This window comes from Protopterus annectens, chromosome 8.part0 (assembly GCF_019279795.1).
Source record: "Protopterus annectens isolate FY-2018-M chromosome 8.part0, PAN1.0, whole genome shotgun sequence".
NCBI lineage: Eukaryota > Metazoa > Chordata > Ceratodontiformes > Protopteridae > Protopterus > Protopterus annectens.
The window spans coordinates 1349563159-1349581717 of record NC_056741.1 but is presented as its reverse complement, the minus strand read 5'-3'; the positions used below and the strand labels follow the sequence as shown (position 1 = coordinate 1349581717).

The 18559-nt window shown below is 42.7% G+C and overlaps 1 protein-coding gene across 4 annotated transcripts in view; it reads right to left on the bottom strand.

Annotated features, from left to right (window-relative positions):
- Nucleotides 1-18559, bottom strand: part of IFT46 (intraflagellar transport 46) — a 716375-nt gene that overhangs the window by 529152 nt on the left and 168664 nt on the right. The gene's annotated exons all lie outside the window — the stretch shown is intronic.

Here is an 18559-nt window from a genome sequence, read left to right as displayed (position 1 = left end):
CTTGGTGGTTTCATTGTTTTGATATAGCCTTCCCTTGTGAAGCTATAGCATAGGATACAAAGAGCTGGTCAGATTTCCTGAAAACCTTAGTTTTATCCAAGTAGTAACGAAGTTGCCTGTGAATGTCCAAGGAATGCAGGAGTCTTTCTCCTTTGTTCTGTGGATTTGGGAAAAAGATGAGTAAGTGGATGGTTTGATTTAGAGCCACGCTGGAAACCACCTTAGGCATGAAGGAAGGATTAGTACGTAGAGAAACTCTGTCTTGATGGAAAATGAGGAAAGGTTCCACTACCATTAGTGCCTGCAGCTCTGAGACTCTTCTAGCTGAAGTTATTGCTAGCAGCAGGGCAGTCTTCCATGACAGAAACTGTAGATCTGCAGAGAAAGCTGGTTCAAAGGGAGGAAGCGTAAGTTTTTCCAGAACAAAATTGAGGTCCCATGTTGGTGTAGGTGCTCTCCTGGGGGGTCTAATGTTTTTTGCCCCTCTCAGGAACTGCCTTAGAAGTGGATGTGAAAATAAGGGTGGATCCGTGTCGTAGTGGGCTGAAATAGCTGATGCATGGATTTTAATGGAAGAAAAAGAAAGTCCTTTGTGCAACATTTCAGTTAAATACTGTAGAATCTGAGGCATGTGAGGCTGAAAGTGTGTTTTGGCCTTTAGCTTGGTTCCAGGCGCAAAATCTTTTCCATTTGTCCGAGTAGGCCTTCCTGGTGCTGGGCCTCCTAGCTTCCAGAAGAACCCCCATAACTGCTTGTGAAAGAGGAACTGGCTGGATGCTTAGTTGATTTGCCATGCAGCCAGATTTAAGGTTTTGAGCTGGCTGCGTATAATCTGATTGTTTTGCTGTGTGAGCAAATGAGCAATTTGTGGCAAAATCCAAGGTGGGCCTTGGACCATATTCCTTAATAGTGGGTACCTGTGCTGGTGTGGCCAGTCTGGGGCTATGAGTATCAGTCGTGGTCTCTCCTTTCTGATTTTCAGTAGCACCTTTGTGAGGAGAGGCAATGGAGGGAAGGCATATACTGTCAGGTTTTTCCAACTGAATGAGAGTGCGTCCACTTTTCAAGCTTGATGGTGAAGTGTCCTTGTAAAAAGTTTTGTTAGCTGATAGTTTTGGGGGCTGGCAAACATGTCTATGTCTGGAAGGCCCCATTTTTGAGTTATCATTGCAAATACTTGTGGATCCAGCTTCCACTCGTGGGGATCCATGATGTTTCTGCTGAGGTCGTCTGCCAATGTGTTCTTTTTTCCTGGCAGGAATTGAGCTTGTAACTGAACTTGGTAAGCCAGTGCTGTGTTCTACAAGGTCATAGCTTGTCTGCATAGGGGGTAGGAGTGTGTACCTCCTTGTTTGTTTATGTACCACATTACTGTGGTGTTGTCCGTCCTTATTGTAAGTTGTCCTGGATGTAATAGGTTCTTGAAGGCTGTCAGAGCATTCTGTACAGCTAGCATCTCTTTTTGATTGATGTGCAGATTGCTTTGATCTGCAGTCCATACGCCTTGAACGCACTGTCCTGCCATGTGTGCCCTCCAGGCGTAGTCCGATGCATCTGTTGTCATAGTTTGCCTGGCCGGGGGCAAGGTGAAAGGCTGACCCTTGTTGAGGTGACATGCCTGTAACCACCATAGAAACTCCTGTTGTAGGCATGGAATGAAAGATACAATTCTGTCCAAGCTGTGGCTGTGTTAGACCATACACTTTTTAGGTACCACTGTAATTTCCTCATATGCAGCTTTGCAAATGGTATTAGTAGTATGCAAGATGCCATGAAGCCCAAGGCCTGCAGAATTATTCTTGCAGGGAGTAGGATCTTTGTTGCCATTATTTCGAAATATTGAGTCAGTTGTAGTTGTTTGTCTGGCGTCAGATAAGCCTTCTGGGCCATTGTATTCAAGCTGGCACCCAGGAATGTCATATTTTGTGAGGGTACTAGTTTTGTTTTCTTTTCATTTACTGTGTACCCCAGGCAACTTAGAAGATGTTTGACAAAAGCCAGATGTCGTAAGAGGATGTCCTTGCTTTCTGCTTGAATGAGGCAGTCGTCCAGGTATGGGTATATTTGAATTCCTCTTTGTCTGCAGTATGCAATTACTGGTGCCAGGCATTTTGTGAAGACCCTGGGTGCAGTAGATAAGCCAAAGGGCAGTGCAGAGAATTGGTAATGGGTTGAACCTGCAATGAAATGGAGGTATCTTCTGTAACTTTGTCTGATAGGGACATGCAGGTATGCCTCCTTGAGGTCCAACGTTACTAGCCATGCTTTCTTACCCAACATGGGAAGAAGCTGCTGTAGTGTTAGCATCTTGAATTTGGGTACTTGTAAGAAGGTGTTTAGAATTGAAAGGTCCAGAATTGGTCTCCAGGCATTGTCCTTTCTGGGGACTAGAAAGAGTCTTGAGTAAAATCCTTGGCCTTGCTCTCGGGTAGGTACCAGCTGAATGGCTCTCATATCCATGAGAGCTGTAATTTGTTTTTGTGCCTCTGCCCATTGATTTTGTGGCAGGTTTGGCATTCCTCTTTTCATTGGCAAGGTGTGGAAATGGAATCTGTATCCTCATGAAATTATGTCTAGGACCCATTTGTCCTTTGTGAGAATGTGCCAGTTGTCTGGAAAAAGTGTGAGTTTTCCTCCCAATGGAGCTGCCAAGAGACTGTTGTTTGGCCAGATGAGGTGCAAGTCATTGAGTTTGCCTTCTGGTGGATTGGGGCCTGTCTTCTCCTCCCTTCTGTGTTGCAGTGCCCCATTGTCGAGGTTTGTACTGGGCTTGTGGTTGTCCTCTGCCTCTTGGATGTCTGTATTTACCCCTCTGTGGTCTGTCGGTAGCTGGAAAGGACCAATTTTTAGTTGGCCAATTTCTGCTGAAGCGAGGGGGCTGTACCTGTAGAAAATCTTTGACTGTCTGCATAGATTTTGCCTTATCCTCCATTTTCTTTAAGACTTCTTCTGTCTTAACTCCAAATAGAACATCCTGCTGTAAGGGAGCATCTAGAAGCTTTGCTTTAACATGATCAGGCAGAGTTTGTTCCTTTAACCAAGCATGTCTACGTATAACAGACCCAGTGACAGCTGCTCTGCAGGAAGCCTCCAAAGAATCAAAACCACATTGTAAAGTATGTTTGCCCACCTGTTCAGCTGCATTCAACAGATCCTGCATTTCTTTCAGTTCAGACTGTTGGGGGAGTGTGCTCATTTTTTGTTTTAGCTGCGACATGAGAAATTGCTGATATTTTAGCATGTGAAATTGGCAATTTAGTGCTCTCATAGCTAGAGTGGCTGAGGTGTAAACCTTCTTCCCCCACCTGTCTAGTGCTCTGGAGTCCCTTTCGGAGGGTACAGGATTTTTTGCCATAGAAGCCTGAGCCCCTTTGGGACCCTGGGAGATAGTCTCTGGATCAGCAACAGGACTTTTATAAAGGAATTATTTGTGTGAATCAGGCACTCTATAGTATCTGTCTGGTTTGGCTGGAGCAGGAGGCAGAGAATCTGGGTTCAAACTAGATTCTAAGTAAACATCATCCACAATGTCTAAAACTGGGGGATGGCAAGTGGTCTGTGCTGGGGGAGTAAAAGAAACTCTCTGAGCCTTTTCTTTGAGTCAGAGTAGTCCTGACCTTCCCAGTGAAAATGTTCCCTCATAGTGTGTAAAGTTTCCCCAAAGGAGTAGTCTTCAGGAGGAGAAGCTGAGGGAATAGAATCCTCAGCATCAGAATCTTCATAAGGGGAGAAGGAGTAATCCTGGTCCCCTGAGGAAATAGACACTTGATCAGAGGAGGCATAATCTTCCTCTTGTCTAGGCCTTTTGTCAGGTGGGGGTTGGGAACCCCTGATTAAAGAGATCAAATCTTCAGCCATTTTAAGCATCTGTTTCTTAGGCATGGGGCCTTGAACTGGAGACTGCAGTGCAGTCTTTTTAGGTTTAATAGGAGTCTTAAGCTTAGGATATGTTTTTATGGTGAGCGTCGTCGGTCTGAAGACGCCTTCAGAAACCGAAGGTGTTTCTGCAGGACCGACATCTCTTTCTGCAGAGTCGTCGGTAGGGGCTGAACAAAATGGCTGCGTCGGCCTAGCGCTCTCCGCCAAAAGCTCCGAAGCGGTCTCGGGTTCCAAATCTGTGGTAGTCAAGGGCTGCGTCGGAGCCTCACTGAAGACCGGTGAACCGGAGACCGGTCCAGCAGAGGCCTCGGAGTCTGGCTTGGGCCTAGGCTGCCTGTCTTTATCCTTGTGTTTTTTGTGCACGCCGGTAGTCGGTTGCTCCGACGGCATTGTGTAATTAAATTTTCTACCGAAATAGTGTCATGGGAAATCAAAGCGTCTTTTTATAGTACACTTATTAAACCTAGCACAAAAATGACAACCAGTGACGTCGTGGTCTGGGCCTAGGCAAGGTATGCATTAAGAGTGAAAATCCTTATGAGGTATTTGCTTCCCACAAGAAATACAATTATTAACTTTTTCTGACATCGGTCTGAGGCAAGAAAAGTTTCCCCAATGGGGTACTTAGCTTTATTGAAGACTTCGGATCTGAAATTCGACTTCGAAAATCTCAGGAGTCGGCGAACTGCTTCTGGCACCGCACGGCAAGAAAGACTGAAGAAAATGGCGTCGGATGCATTATATATACCCCGGGCGCACTGACGTCAGGGAAGAAGTGACAGCAACCGACGCCAGACCAAGACTTTGGAATTCCGGCCAACTGCGGGACTGCCTGACGACAGGATAACCCAAGTGTGATGACTGCAGCAGGGTAACATGATGAACATCTCACCTGTGCCAAAGTGCCGAGTGAGTCTGTTCCGACAAGGGTCCGACTCGACTCTTCCCCCCCCGAAGCCGACCAGGGAGTGTCGGCTCCCAGATCCCTCTATGGAAGACAGCATCGACGAGATGGGAGCAGACGTCGGAGCCAAGATATTGTGGGTGATTACTGACTCTGCCGGTTCCAGCACAATGACTTCCTGACACTCTGGCCCCTTACTTGTCAGAGGAGGAATAGATGGCACCTGAGATACAGTGGTTGGTTCCACGATCCGATGGGCTGGGCTCGAAAGAATTTGTGCCAGGACCCGCATCCACAGCAACCTCTTCACCACCCGCTCCATGTCATCATCCGATAAACTTCTGAAGGATCGAGAGGAATGAGTCGATGACCTGTGACTACCTGCCACAGACTGTAATAAAAGAGATTGCGGCACCAAGCATACTGGCTCCAATGACAGTGACAGACTCCTTTTTCAGCTCCGTGATGGTTCCGAGGACTCAGATGGAACCGATGGAGGGCCAGGTTTGTCGGAACAGATAACCTTCAGCTCCGAAGATATTATTTCCTTGTGACTGCTTGATGGCTCAGACACTGGAGCCGACAAACCCCTCAAAATGAGTTTATTTTTTTCTCTCCTGTAGGACCCTTGCACTAAATCCATGACAAATGGAGCAAGAATCCTGCAGGTGGACTGCTCCTAGACAATACACACAACTTGTGTGTCCGTTCGTTAGAGACATTTTCTGGGTGCAGGAATTGCACTTTTTAAACCTAGATTGTCTCGACTTTTTAACTGATTCTTTAAACATCTTGGAAAACTAACTACTAGCAACAACAATAACACTACCAATAACTCCAATAGAATGGAAGCAAATATAAAAGAGATTTTTATTTTTTTTTTACTAGGAAAGGAAAGGGGTGGGAGGAGGAGAAGTCTCTTAAGTTAAACGACAGCCTCCTCCAACCCGAGGAGATGCTTCTAACGTAAATGGTGACTCCTTAAGAAAAGGGGAAGAAGCCCTGAAATAAAAAACGGGCTAAAGAGAAAGAATCCTCTAACTTAAACGGATTCTTTAAAGGGGATAGAAGAAAAACAAGGGGCCCTAAAGATAACAGCCGAAGACACACCCAAGTAATAAAACAACACACACACAAGCATACCACTTGCTCAGGGAAGGTATTAGTAGACTCTAACAGAAGTTTTTTGTGAAAAATATAGAAAAAGATGTACAATAAAGGTAGTTACTAGCCTGAGGAAGCGAAGACAATCCCGATGCTTCAAGCAGCAAACGAGATCTGGGGAACAGCTGCTAGGCATCCTAGGTAGGTTGCAGCCTCGAGCCAGTAGAACTTCTCGAGCTTTGGTATGCGGCCGAGTTGGAGCAGAGTATCAGCTCCGAACCCAACCAGCAAGAATGAAGGTGAGATACGGCAACATAACATCATTAGTTAGGAAATTAAGCAGGGCGAATCATTTAGGCAAAGTTGTGCATAGTCAGTAATACTTCCGTGGTGAGAGTTGCAGCTAGGAATGTAACTACTTATAGAGAAGTAGTGTTGTTAGAAGGGATATGTTAACAGTTTGTACGTACAGCCAAATTGCATAAGTAATGATAAGTTAATAATTAACTTGGAGTGTTACATGCGCAAAGCCAGGATTCAAATAAGTGTCTTTTGAGAGAGATTTTGAAATGATTGAGATTGCTTATGGATGCAATACTATGTGGAAGGTTATTTCAATTTTTAGCAACAAAGTTAGAGTAAAGAGTGTTGCTTGCTGCATTGGATACTTAGGTTACTTGGAGTAAGTCTCTGTTAGATGATCAAAGAGTATGAATATTAGAGTAGGGTTGTAGAAGATTTTTTGGGGAAGGTACGTTGTCAGGACTGGGTATTATTTTGTGAGCCATTATTAACTGGTTATAGTTCATAATATGAGGTAGTTCCAACCAAGAAAGCCTTTTTTAGGCATTGACAGTGATGGGTTGAATGTGTGGAATCTGTTGCAAATTTGGCAATCTTATTATAACATGATTCTAATTTACTTAGACGTTTTGAGGATGGTAAGTATGGGGGATGCATATAAGAGCGAGGAGAGAAGGTGGGCTCTAGCTATGGCTATTCTTGCAGCGTCTGTTAAGATTTTTTTGTTTCTATACATTGTTCCCATTTTCTTGTGAACCTTTTTGATTGTGTTAGAAATGTGTATGTCAAATTTTAGTCTGTTGTCGATTATGATGCCTAATACTTTCATTTGGGAATCTAGGAAAATCCTAGTATTATTACTGGCAGTGATATAAAAGTTAGCTGGGAGGTTAGTAGGTTTAGATGGATGAAAGATCATAAGTTTAGTTTTATTAGGGTTGAGAATGAGTTGTGAGTTTGCTAGCCACGTTTCAATATCAGAGAAGACTTTTTGTGCGACTATAAGAAGTTAAGTTATTGTGGATGCTGCACATATGAGGTTTGAATCATCTGCATATTGTATGATAGATGTTTGACAGGAGGCAGTATTAAGATCATTTATGAATATGCTGAAGAGGAGGGGCCCTAGGGACTCCAAGTGTAACAGGAAGGAGTGGGGATAGATCTTGCTTCCATTTCACAGCTTGCTGGCGGCTAGATAGATAACTTTGAAACCAGTTAACAGCATCAGGGTTGATATTAAGATTTTTCAGAGTGGACAGTAACTTAGGATGGAGAACTGTATAGAATGCTTTAGACATGTCCAAAAAGACTGAAGACACTTTTGCCATCATCTCTGAATTTATTTATAGTATTAGTGAAACTTAGAAAAGCTGTAGTAATGCTATGATATGGTCAGAATCCATGCTGTGGTGATGAGAGGAGATTATTGTTTAGAAGGTGTTTAAGAAGTTGAAAGTGGATACATCTTTCCAGAAGTTTAGAAAGTGGTGAAATTATAGCAATGGGTTTGTAGTTTGTAAGTTCTGTTGAATTACCTCCTTTGTGTAATGTTGTAATATATGCAATTTTCCAAACAGCTGGCACATGCTGTTCTATTGTGGAGTGGTTTATAAGTATTAACACAGGGAAGGCAATAACATCTGCTGTTAATTTTAGATATTCTGCTGGCAAATTATCTGCTGCCAGTGAAGTGGGTTTCAACTTCTTTAATAGTTTGCTTTGGGACTGTCTGAAATGAGAATGCATCTACAATATTGCTTGGATTGTTGGGTGTTGGCATTGTGGGAGACTTGGCTATTCTCAGTCAGTGCTAAAACACTTTCAGTGAAGAATTTGTTAAATTGTTCAGCAATATTGTTTGTGTTATCAGGTAAATTGGTGGGGGGGTTGTAATTTGGCCATGATGACGTATGTTATTGATTGTGTTCTAGAAGTTTTGTGGATTAATTCTGTATTTCCATTGTAAATTAGAATAGTAGTGTTGTTTGTCTAGTTTAACTTGGTGTTCCAAGGTATGGAGTATCCTTTCTCCCTCATTTTCAGGTTCAGGAAAGAAAACAGGGAGATAGACAGTTTGGCTTAAAGTAAACTCAAGACAGTTTGGCTTAAAGTAAACTCAAGACAGTTTGGCTTAAAGTAAACTCAAGACAGTTTGGCTTAAAGTAAACTTACACAGTTTGGCTTAAAGTAAACTCAGATACCACTTTAGGAATAAAAGAAGGATTAGTTTTCAAAGAAACCTTGTCCCTATGGAAAATGAGATAGGGTTGACTCACTATAAGAGTTTGCAACTTAGATATCCTTACAGAGGTGAGTGCAATCAGTAAAAATGTTTTTCCATGTTAAGAACCTCAATTTAGCCAGATTAGCTGGTTCAAATGAAGTAAGTGTCAGGTTTTCTAACACAAAATTAAGATCCCAGAAGAGGCCACTGGTTTCTTGGAGGCCTCTTATGCAATACCCCTTTCAAGAACATTTTGACACGAGACTGCATTGAAACAGGAGGATCCATGGGCAGGCATGCTAAAATGGCAGATAAATGAAACTTTGATAGAGGAATAAGAAAGGACATGGTTATGTTGTTTTCACCAAACAGAAAACCTTTTCCATTTGTTCAAATGTGATTTTCTAGTAGCAGACTTTCTTGCCTCCATTAGCACCTGCTGCACATCATCAGTAAACAGATGCCTAAAAGGAATTAAGACCCTATCATTCAGGCAGTCAACAGAAGTTGACTGATGTCAGGGTGTATCGAACAGCCCTGTTCTTGTGTAGGTAGATCCAGTCTTTGAGAAAGCTTCTGGTAAATGCCACTGGCCATTAACAAAAGAAAGGAGATTAAAACGTTATGTACTCACCATAAAGTTCCATCTGTGCTATCCATTTTCAATCTTCTTCAACTGATGGGTTCGGATCAGAATCAGACGCTTTTTTCCAGATCAAAGGATCCTAGAACTCTTGAGCTCCTCCCTTTACCCACAATGCCCCACCAACCTACTGCACCTCAGATTGAGTTTGCTGCTCTTAGATGTAAAAGGCAGTGGTAGACTAGAAAAAAAGGAAGCTGGAGCTCAAACAAGGAGCAGAGGTTCCTATGCAACTCTTAAATCTCTCCAGAAGCATACGACAGGAGGGATAGGTGGGTGGGGAGTTGAGGAAGAATGAAACTGGAAAGACCATGGTTAGTACATAACGTTTTAATATGGTGCTGTCATTTTCATTCTTAACTGATGGGACAGAGTCCTCAGCTACTAAAAGCCCTGGGAGGACCTTCAGGAAGGATATTCTGGAGCACTGCTGACCCGAATATTGCTCTATTCCTAGAGACCAAACCCAACTAATAATGAACAATGACAATCTGTAGATTAGCCCAGATTGTAGCTGTACAAATATCCTCTAAGGATGCTCTGGACCAAAAAGCTGAAGAAACTGCCACAGATCTCACGGAATGGGCTCTAGAAGGTTTTTGTAAAGATAAACCCAATTTACCATAGACAAAGGTTATACAATCAGTCAACCATTTGGCCAGTGTAACTTTAGAAACTGGACTGCCTAGTCTGGTAGGAGAAAAGGACACAAACAAATGTTCAAATTTCCTAAATTCCTTGGTTTTATGAAGATAGAAACAAAGTTGTCGATGTACATCAAGTAGCAGTTCAGGTTAAACGCCACACAGTATCTGGGAATTAATGAAAGTATAAACATTCCTTGTTTGTTAAAATTAAAACACATCTTGGGTTAGGAAATGTAAACATGTTTTATTGTAGTGGTTTCATATTGTGGTTTTTACTTTATGGTATTCTGATATTTCAGTTTAAACGTGAAGCATTTTTAAAAAAAAATTGTAGTTGTATTTTTATACTTAATTTTTAACAATTAGTATTTATTATGGATTTTATACTCATTGTTCAATTAAATGGGGTTTAATTGTTTAATTGATTTATCATGGGATTTATATAAAAGGGCTGGGTTTGCTTTTTGAATTTGTTCTGATGAAGTCCCTCTTAGGGGAAGAAAGCACTTAACCTTCAATAAAATTGTGATTGATTCTGACCTTTGGTGTGGTGGATTACAGTGGTGATTGCAATGAGGATAACTGTGCTCTTCAACTCAAATGCTTTCTAAAGAAATCTGGTAATTAGTGACAAGGGTGGAAAGGCATAAAGGAGATCGGAGGGCCATTTATGAACCAGAGCATCTCTTGGTGACTCCCCTGGTGGAGTGATCAGGGCAAAGAATCTGCTGTACTTGCTGAGGGGAGAAGGGAAAAGATCGTAGTATGGCTGACCCCACTGACAGAAAATTTCCTTTGCCGCATGACACTGAGACCACTCATGAGGCATCAGAATGGAGCTGCTTAGTTTTCCACAATTGCATTGGATTTCCCTGGGATGTATGTTGCTACTAGAAAATGACTGGAAAAGATTGTCCATTGTCACACTCTCATAGCTTCTTAACAAAGAAGGTAAGATTTGGTTCCCCCCTCCGTTTGTTTATGTACTGGACTACCAACATGTTGTCCATCTGTACCACAAATGTCTTGGATGGGAGAATGTCCTGAAAGGTCTGCAATGCTAGGAAACAGCTCTCATCTCTAAGACACTGATGCATCTCTGGGCCTCTACGGGGGGGGGGGGGCACATACCTTGGGCTGTCCTTCCCAAGAAGTGCCCCCACCCCACCTCAGCTGGGAGGCATCTGTGGTCACTGTGGCCTTGGAGAGGAGAAGACCAAAGGGACAGCCTTCATGGAGATGGTTTGAATGAATCCACTACAGAAGATATCTTTTGCATTCTTGATCTTGACTGGCATAATGGTTGTTGTAGAATGAACCACTGATTTGACAAAGTCCACTGAAGAATCATCATATGGAACTTGACAAGAGAGACAAGTGAGATAGCTGCTGTCATGGAACCCAAAGCCTGAAGTATCAGTCAGGCTGAAAGGGGTGAATTCTGGATCACTTTCTTGACATGGGAGTGAAGAGTGTTTACACAGGTTAGTTGAGGGAAGAGAGGCTATTCGATTGATTGTATCCAAACAAACATCTAAGAACTCCAGACTCTATGCTGAGATGAGGTGAGATTTGTTGTATGACTGCTATTCCTATATGGGAGCACAGCTAGTGCAAATGCTCTGTTGCTTGCATCAGTTGATGCCTGGTTGGAACAGTAAGAAGCCAGTCATCTAGATATTGAAACACCCAGAACCCCAGCAGTCTCAAGTAAGCTGCTACCACTGCCATGCACTTGGTTATAACTCTGGGAGCTGTGGTGAAGCCACAGAGGAGTGATCTGAACTGACAATGCCTGCTCCCAGCCGGAAGTGTATGTATCTTCTGGAGCACCTGTTCATTTTGATGGGATAGTATGCATCCTAAAGATCTGTTGAGCACATTCAAGCATCCTTCTGCAGAAGGGGCAGAATAGACTGAACAGTGACCATCCAAAACTTTGTATACTGCACTAACTGATTTATTTTGCTGAGATCCAGAATTGGTCTAATGTTCCCTGTCTTTTTTGGCACTAAGAAGAATCTTTAGTAAGTTCTGGACCTTCTTTGGTCTTGGGGACCTCTTGGATGACTTTTTTCTAGCAGCTTTTTTATTTCTACTTCTCTCTGATTGGGTGGAACATTGGGGATTTTCTTCAGAACTGCTGGAGGGGGGGTGGGAAAATGGTATGATATAACCTCTGGATATAATCCTCTGCAAACATGAATCTTTTGTGATAGCTAGCCAGGATCTCTGGTGCATGGATAGATGACCCCCAGACAGTCTCCAAAGAGGGACAGTCAGGCCTCCTTTTAGGAATGTTAATAGGACTCATCTGAGAAAGAATCTCTAGATCCCTGGTTTTGCGGATCACCTCTGCCATGACAGAGGCTTCTTCCATTCAAGTCCCCCCTCTGCCCCTGGGGGAACTGTCTCCACATGAGTCATGGAAAGGACCCTGGAACTTTTTTAAATCACATCTTTCTGTCACCTTATTGATTGCTGCAAAAGGGCCTTTCAGGAGTAGAAAAATATACACCCACAGCAGACAGGGTCTTTCCCTCCTGTTCACACCTGGAGAGTGTGTCCTTAACCTTGGTGCCAAAAAGGGAAGATCTGTTAAAGGGTGCAGTTATGAAAAAAGACTTAAATGGTTCAGCCAAGTCACATAAGTGCATCCAGGCACGTCTCCTAATGGCTATGCCTGAACCTGTCGCCTGTGAGGTACTGTCAGCAGCATGGGAGATCAACCTCATGTATGAATTACAGATAAATTGTAACAGCTGTCAGGAGATTCTGTTTCCATCCTCAGAGGACATGGACTCAGAAACAGATTTGGTAAGCTCCTTGATCAAATCCCTTTGCAGTCTTGTAAAATGTAATTCACAGACCTAAGTGAAAAGTGAGCTAAAGCATAGACACTCTGCCGAAATCAATCCAATGGCCTAGACTCTCTGCTAGGGGGAATGGACAGAGGAACTCTGCTCTGCTAGTTTTCTTCTTGTAGCTGCAGCGACAACTATGGGATCAACACCCTTACTCCAATGTGCATGGTCTTTTGGTGGGGCAAGAATCTTATCTGGTCTCTTAGTAACTGACTCAACCATGTCTGGCTCCTTCCATGCCTGCCAAGAGACAAGGTCAACAAGCACACTGGCCGGGGGGGGGTTACCCAGTAAGTAGATGGGCCAGACTCAAAAGCATCCAGAAACACCAATTCCTCTTGGGAAGAGGTATTAGAAGACCAACAACCTCTTTGTTTCAAGAGCTAAAGGATGTCTCCAAAGGAGACATCGTCAGGTGGTGACCTGTGGGACCCTTCCCTTCATCAAATTCAGTGTCCTTTGTGTGAGATTCCTGCATGGAATCCAAGTGACTCCTTTTGCATGTTCTCTTACAAAGGACTTCCTCAGTAGGGTGTTCTGGGGAAGTATTGGAAGAGATAACAATGCCCTGATGGGCTGAATGGAGGCTTGCTTGGGCTGGCAGTCCCAGTGGAAGAGATTATCCAGGCTCAGAACACAAGACAGTATGAGGTAGAGTTGACTGAACTGATGGGGGCACATATGTCTGTTCTCTAGGCATAAATAAAACCCTCTCCACTACCTTGAAAGTGGAACACCTTGGAGACACAGAAGTCGATGGATCCAAAACTGACATCTCTCAGATCATTGGCTATTGCAGCCCCATCAGCACTCCACTCGAGGAGGGAGTCAGACCCAAGCTATTGAGTGCAGAAGCTCCGAGGGTAAGACACGGCTCTGAAAGCTTCAGAATCAACTCCAAGCCCCCTGACCAGATGTCAATGCTTCGGCTCTGAGAGTCCTCTAGCTCTTAGATACTCAGTGCCAGTTGACTCAGTGGAACCATTGGAGTTGAAGAGACAATAATCTTTGGCTCCAAAGAAGACATTTCCAGGGATCTTAAATCTGAAGGCTCCAAAGCAAAAAGGGCAGATTGGAGAAGGAGAAATCAAAGGGGAAGTGGTCAGCCAGAAGGGGTAAAAGCCAGAAGAACCCCCATCTGTTTCTGTGCTCTGAGGAATTTCATCCTGTCCACATCTGCTTCAGAAAGACTTCTGGAGGACATACAAGAGGAGGTAGTGGAAGGAGGTCTAGAATGCCTTCGAGGCAACTCCTCAAAGAATGGACAGGGGAGCCTGGATGAAAACAGATCCAATAGCAATGGAGAGGTATGGATCCAGGAAGATCTTGCACTATGAGGTGTCGGATCCAATACAGATGGATCCAACTTTTTAAGACACTGGCAGAGAGCACCATAGAAGGAGCAGAAGCTGAAGTTGTGGGACGTTCCAGAGGTCTTTATTGAGCCTCCTTGTCTTTATATTGAGGATCACCTTTAGATTTGTCAGGTTTCTTAGGGGTTTGAGCCCCAGCCATTAAGGAAGCAGATTTAGAGGGCAAGAGGCCCCACAGAATTAATTTATTCTTTCGATCAATCAAGACCCTAGAATTGAAACCAAAGCAGATAACACACACTATCAAGGTGGGATGAACCCAGACAATAAACACATTCCCTGTGGGCATTAGAATTTGGGATCTTATTCCCACAGGAAATACACTTCTTAAAACCCAAAGTTTTTTTCTGACATCTTGACAGAGCAAACCACAAAAAGATGCAGTAACAAATAGCTCTTATCAAAAAGCCAATTAACCACAAAAAGCTCCATCTAGCTCAATCAAAAAACATACAAACCTTTTTTTTTTTTTTTAAGAAGAAAGAAACGGGTAGAGAAAAAACTACCAACAATGGTAGAAAAGGGTACTTGAGGAGTACAAGGGACAACCAACAATGGTAAGCAGAACTACAGAAGAAAACAGAAGTTATGTACTTACCATAACTTGGCATCGGTGTAGTCCAATTTCATTCTTCTTCACTGATGGGTTACAGATCTGACTTGGCCGCATTTTTCAGACTTTAGATCCCAATCTCAAGCTCCTCCCTCTTCCCATAATGCACTACATTATCTGTAACTTCTCAGATCAAGTTTGCTGCCTACGTCTACTGAAATGCAGAGACCAGACAGACAAAGTAAAATTTAGAATTCAAATCTGGCACAAAAAAGTTCCTATAACATCCAATATCTTTCTAGAAAAGATATAGCTGGGGGATGGCTGGGAGGGAAGGTGAGGAAGAATGAAATTGGGCAACACAGATGCCAAGTTATGGTAAGTACATTTCATTCTTCCTCATTGATGGGTCAAGTCCCTAGCTATGTAACTCTTAGGAGGCTTTCAAAGATGGATGTCAGACCACTGTTGGACCAAAAGAAGGTCTACTTTCGGAAGCAGAACCCAGACTGAAATAAATCACAAAGGTATGAATATTGAGCAAGTGCCAATGTAAGAGCGCTGTCGCACCATCGGAAGTAATACTTCTGGAGACAACACCCAAATTGTAATGCTTCACAAAGGTATAACTGTTTAAGGAAGAAACCTTAGAAAAAGTATTGCCGAAGGGACCTCAAGAAGAAGAAGAAGAAGGTAGATGAAGTAGGTACACATTTGGTAGAAAGGGTTTTACAATGATAACTCAAGTTCAACCATTCAGGAATAAATCAGCAAAATAAGACAGGCAGTCGCAGGAGAGATTTGGCAACTAAATAGATTTATAAACAATGGTCTCTGTGGCCATTATGGGTACAAAGAAGGGACTGATCCAGCGGAACACCCTGACTTTATGACAGATTATGTAGGTAGTCTGGCATAGAATGGCGTGAAGTTGTGAATGCCTCTGTCTTTTTTTTTTTTTTTTTTATTCACTGTTTCAAGGGTCTGACATGGTTAGGAAGAAGAGAGACTGAACCATTGAATCATCATTAGCCATGCCTTTAGTTAAAGCATATGAAAATTAAAAATACATAACATGAATTGGACTATAAACCCCAGATGCAACTTCCAAAGGGACCAGAGAGGAAGAGGTAAAGAAAATTTAAAAAATATCAGTGATGCCAGAAGGGATCAAGGATGTTAGCAGATGTCTGTAGCCTGATGGTTTGTGTAGAAATGTGCAAATCAATGGAAGATGAGGATTAACATGTAGAAGATGCATCATGGAGCCCATCTAACCCATAATCTCACTGGAGGTGTGGATGAAGAGTATGTTCTGCAAAGGGACATTCTTTGCAATGTTAGAAGAAAGACTGTAATGTCTTTGGTGACAAACCTCTCTCTCCCTGGGAGAACCATAAAATTAGACCATACTCTACTTCTTATTCCTCCTTAATTACCATAGTGGGCAGCCTCAGAAAGGAAGAACTGTGGTTAATAGGGGAGGTAATGATAATGGATTGACTTACCATATGTTAACAAATACATATGAAGAAAAATAATGAATTCTGGACTTAGAATGTCAAGGTGGAGATGCATTAGAGTAACTTTACCACATAAGTCTCTAAGGGATCTAGGTTTTATGCTGGAAAAGTTTGATTTTGGTACATAGATATATTCATACATACACACAATTTATATATATATATATATATATATAGAGAGAGAGAGAGAGAGAGAGAGATAAGCACACATACACACAATTTATATATATATGTATATATATATATATATATATATATATAGAGAGAGAGAGAGAGAGATGAGCACACATACATGTATATATATATATATATATATATATATATATATATATATATATATATATATATATATATAAAACCAGAGGAGTGTCCCTTGTAGAGATATATGGACTACCTCGTATGCCCAGCATTGCGTAAGACAGTCTGTGGGCTGAGGTAAGATAAAAGAGGTAGGCTGAAAGGATAATGATCAGCTCTCAAAGTAATGGACTATCCTTCCCTAGAAATGACCCCCTTCACCCAGAAGAGGAGCATTCTTGGTTACTGTTCATGGAGGGGAGAGGAAGGAGCAGCCTTCCTCGGAAATGTCACATCCAACTGGGTCCAACATAGATGATGTATGTCAATGGAAGTTAGTTTGACAGGAATGCATAGAGGCTGGGTAGAATCAAATTTGGTGGGGGGGAAGGAGGAAAAAATAATTTCCCACACCTGAGCTCCGAATAATGTGATGTGATGGAGAGGTAATGAGGCTATTTAAACTGCTGTATTCAAGGGAGAGCCCATAAAAACAATAGCCTGTACAAGATACTGGAATGATTTGGTCAGGATTAAAGTAATGCCCAGGGAGCAGGGTATTTGAAACAGTTAATCCCTGGCCTAAAGAGGATGATACCTGGTTGGGTAGAGAAAAGCCGGTAATCAATATCCAAAATACACCTGAAATCCATTGAGTCTCTGGAGAGCTGCTACTACTGCCATGCATTTGGTAAACACTCTGGGAGGCTTGTTGTGAGTTCAAAAAGGAGCAGATCTTCAGAATGGCAATAACTGGGTACTAGCTGGAGGCATAGATGACTCCTAAAGCATCTATTTGCTATGCTAGCATTTGTCCTGAAGAATTATATAACACATCCAATCATGCTGCACAGAGGCTGCACGAAGGACCAAACCATAACAATCCGGAACTTTGACTTCTTTACATAATGACTGAGATTGCTTTGGACTTAAAAGGGAAGCTGGATTAAGTTCCGAATCCTCTTTGATTGGTCGGAACCTATTGGAGGAGCCTTTGTTGTAGTTGTGTATTTTGTATCGCTGTGTAGTCTCTCTAAGTGGAATGTCAAGGAGTCTTTACTTATACTTGGCACCCAGACATTGTCTGTTAGAGCGGTCCCGGCTTGTAAGTAGAAGAAAAAAATGACCCCTTACTACATCAGGAATTGGAAGGGCAGGCAGCGCTTCAGAAGTGCTGGTAGGTCCTGATGAAGAAATGCTTCTTTTTATTTGAAGCCTGATTCTGCGAGAACCTCTCTGTCTCTGGGGTTCCATGCTCCGACACCTAGTCTCTGAGAAATTCCTGCATCCTGAAACATACAAGCAGGTCCAGTAGGCACATCCACTGAGAGACCAGAGAGCAAAAATAGGTGGGAAGTCTGTGGTAATCCAAAGTCTTAGGTAGCATTTCACCTCCTGAGAGACCTTCTCTGTCAAGTATGCAATGGGAGAGAAAAGAGGCTCAAAGCGTACGATAGCTCAGGTGTACTGTGTGATTAAGTGAATCACTTAGCTACATGCTATTAGGCAATTGAGGATGAGAAGATCAAACTTAGCTCCATTGGTACAGAGGGAACCACAATGCAAGCATCAGAGCCTGTCACCACTGACAGCCTCAGTTGTCACTTTCTGAGAAGAAATTGTACCTAGAAAGGAGCAGCAGCTAGACTGATGGGTTCGAGGGATACTGCGGATTTGGGAAGACTAAACCATGCAACAGTCCAAATCTGACGACATCAGATCCAAAATAAGCTGTGCAGGGGCTAAAAAGTCTTAGAACTGTCAAAGATGATAGTATAACAGGCTTTACATTAGCACGGATTGTCAGAGAGAAGCATAAACAAAAATAACACAAGGTCGTCAGATCGGAAGGGTGCCTCGGAGCCTAAACAAACTACAAGTTAATCAGAAGCTCTGGAGCAGACACTGTCAGATCCGAGAAAAGCAGGCAGAATGAAGGTATGGTAATGAAGACAGTTTGAGACCAGGGGATAAAAATAACCTATCTTCTGGACCCGAGGAATGGTCTGTATCTGAAGTAAATCACTCTGGTGCAGCAGCTACAGACTCTTAGGACCAAGATCAGAGAAGGTTCAACCTTCTGAGGGAACCTTCAGGAGAAAGTTTTGATCCAAGGAGTGTTACTGACATCTCCGGTGGCAAGCTGCTGTATAATGCTGCAGCTTTTAGTAAGGCCTCCATCAGTCAGATCCAAAGGCCTTGGACCAGATGACATTCTGCACACCAAAGCAATCGTCTCATG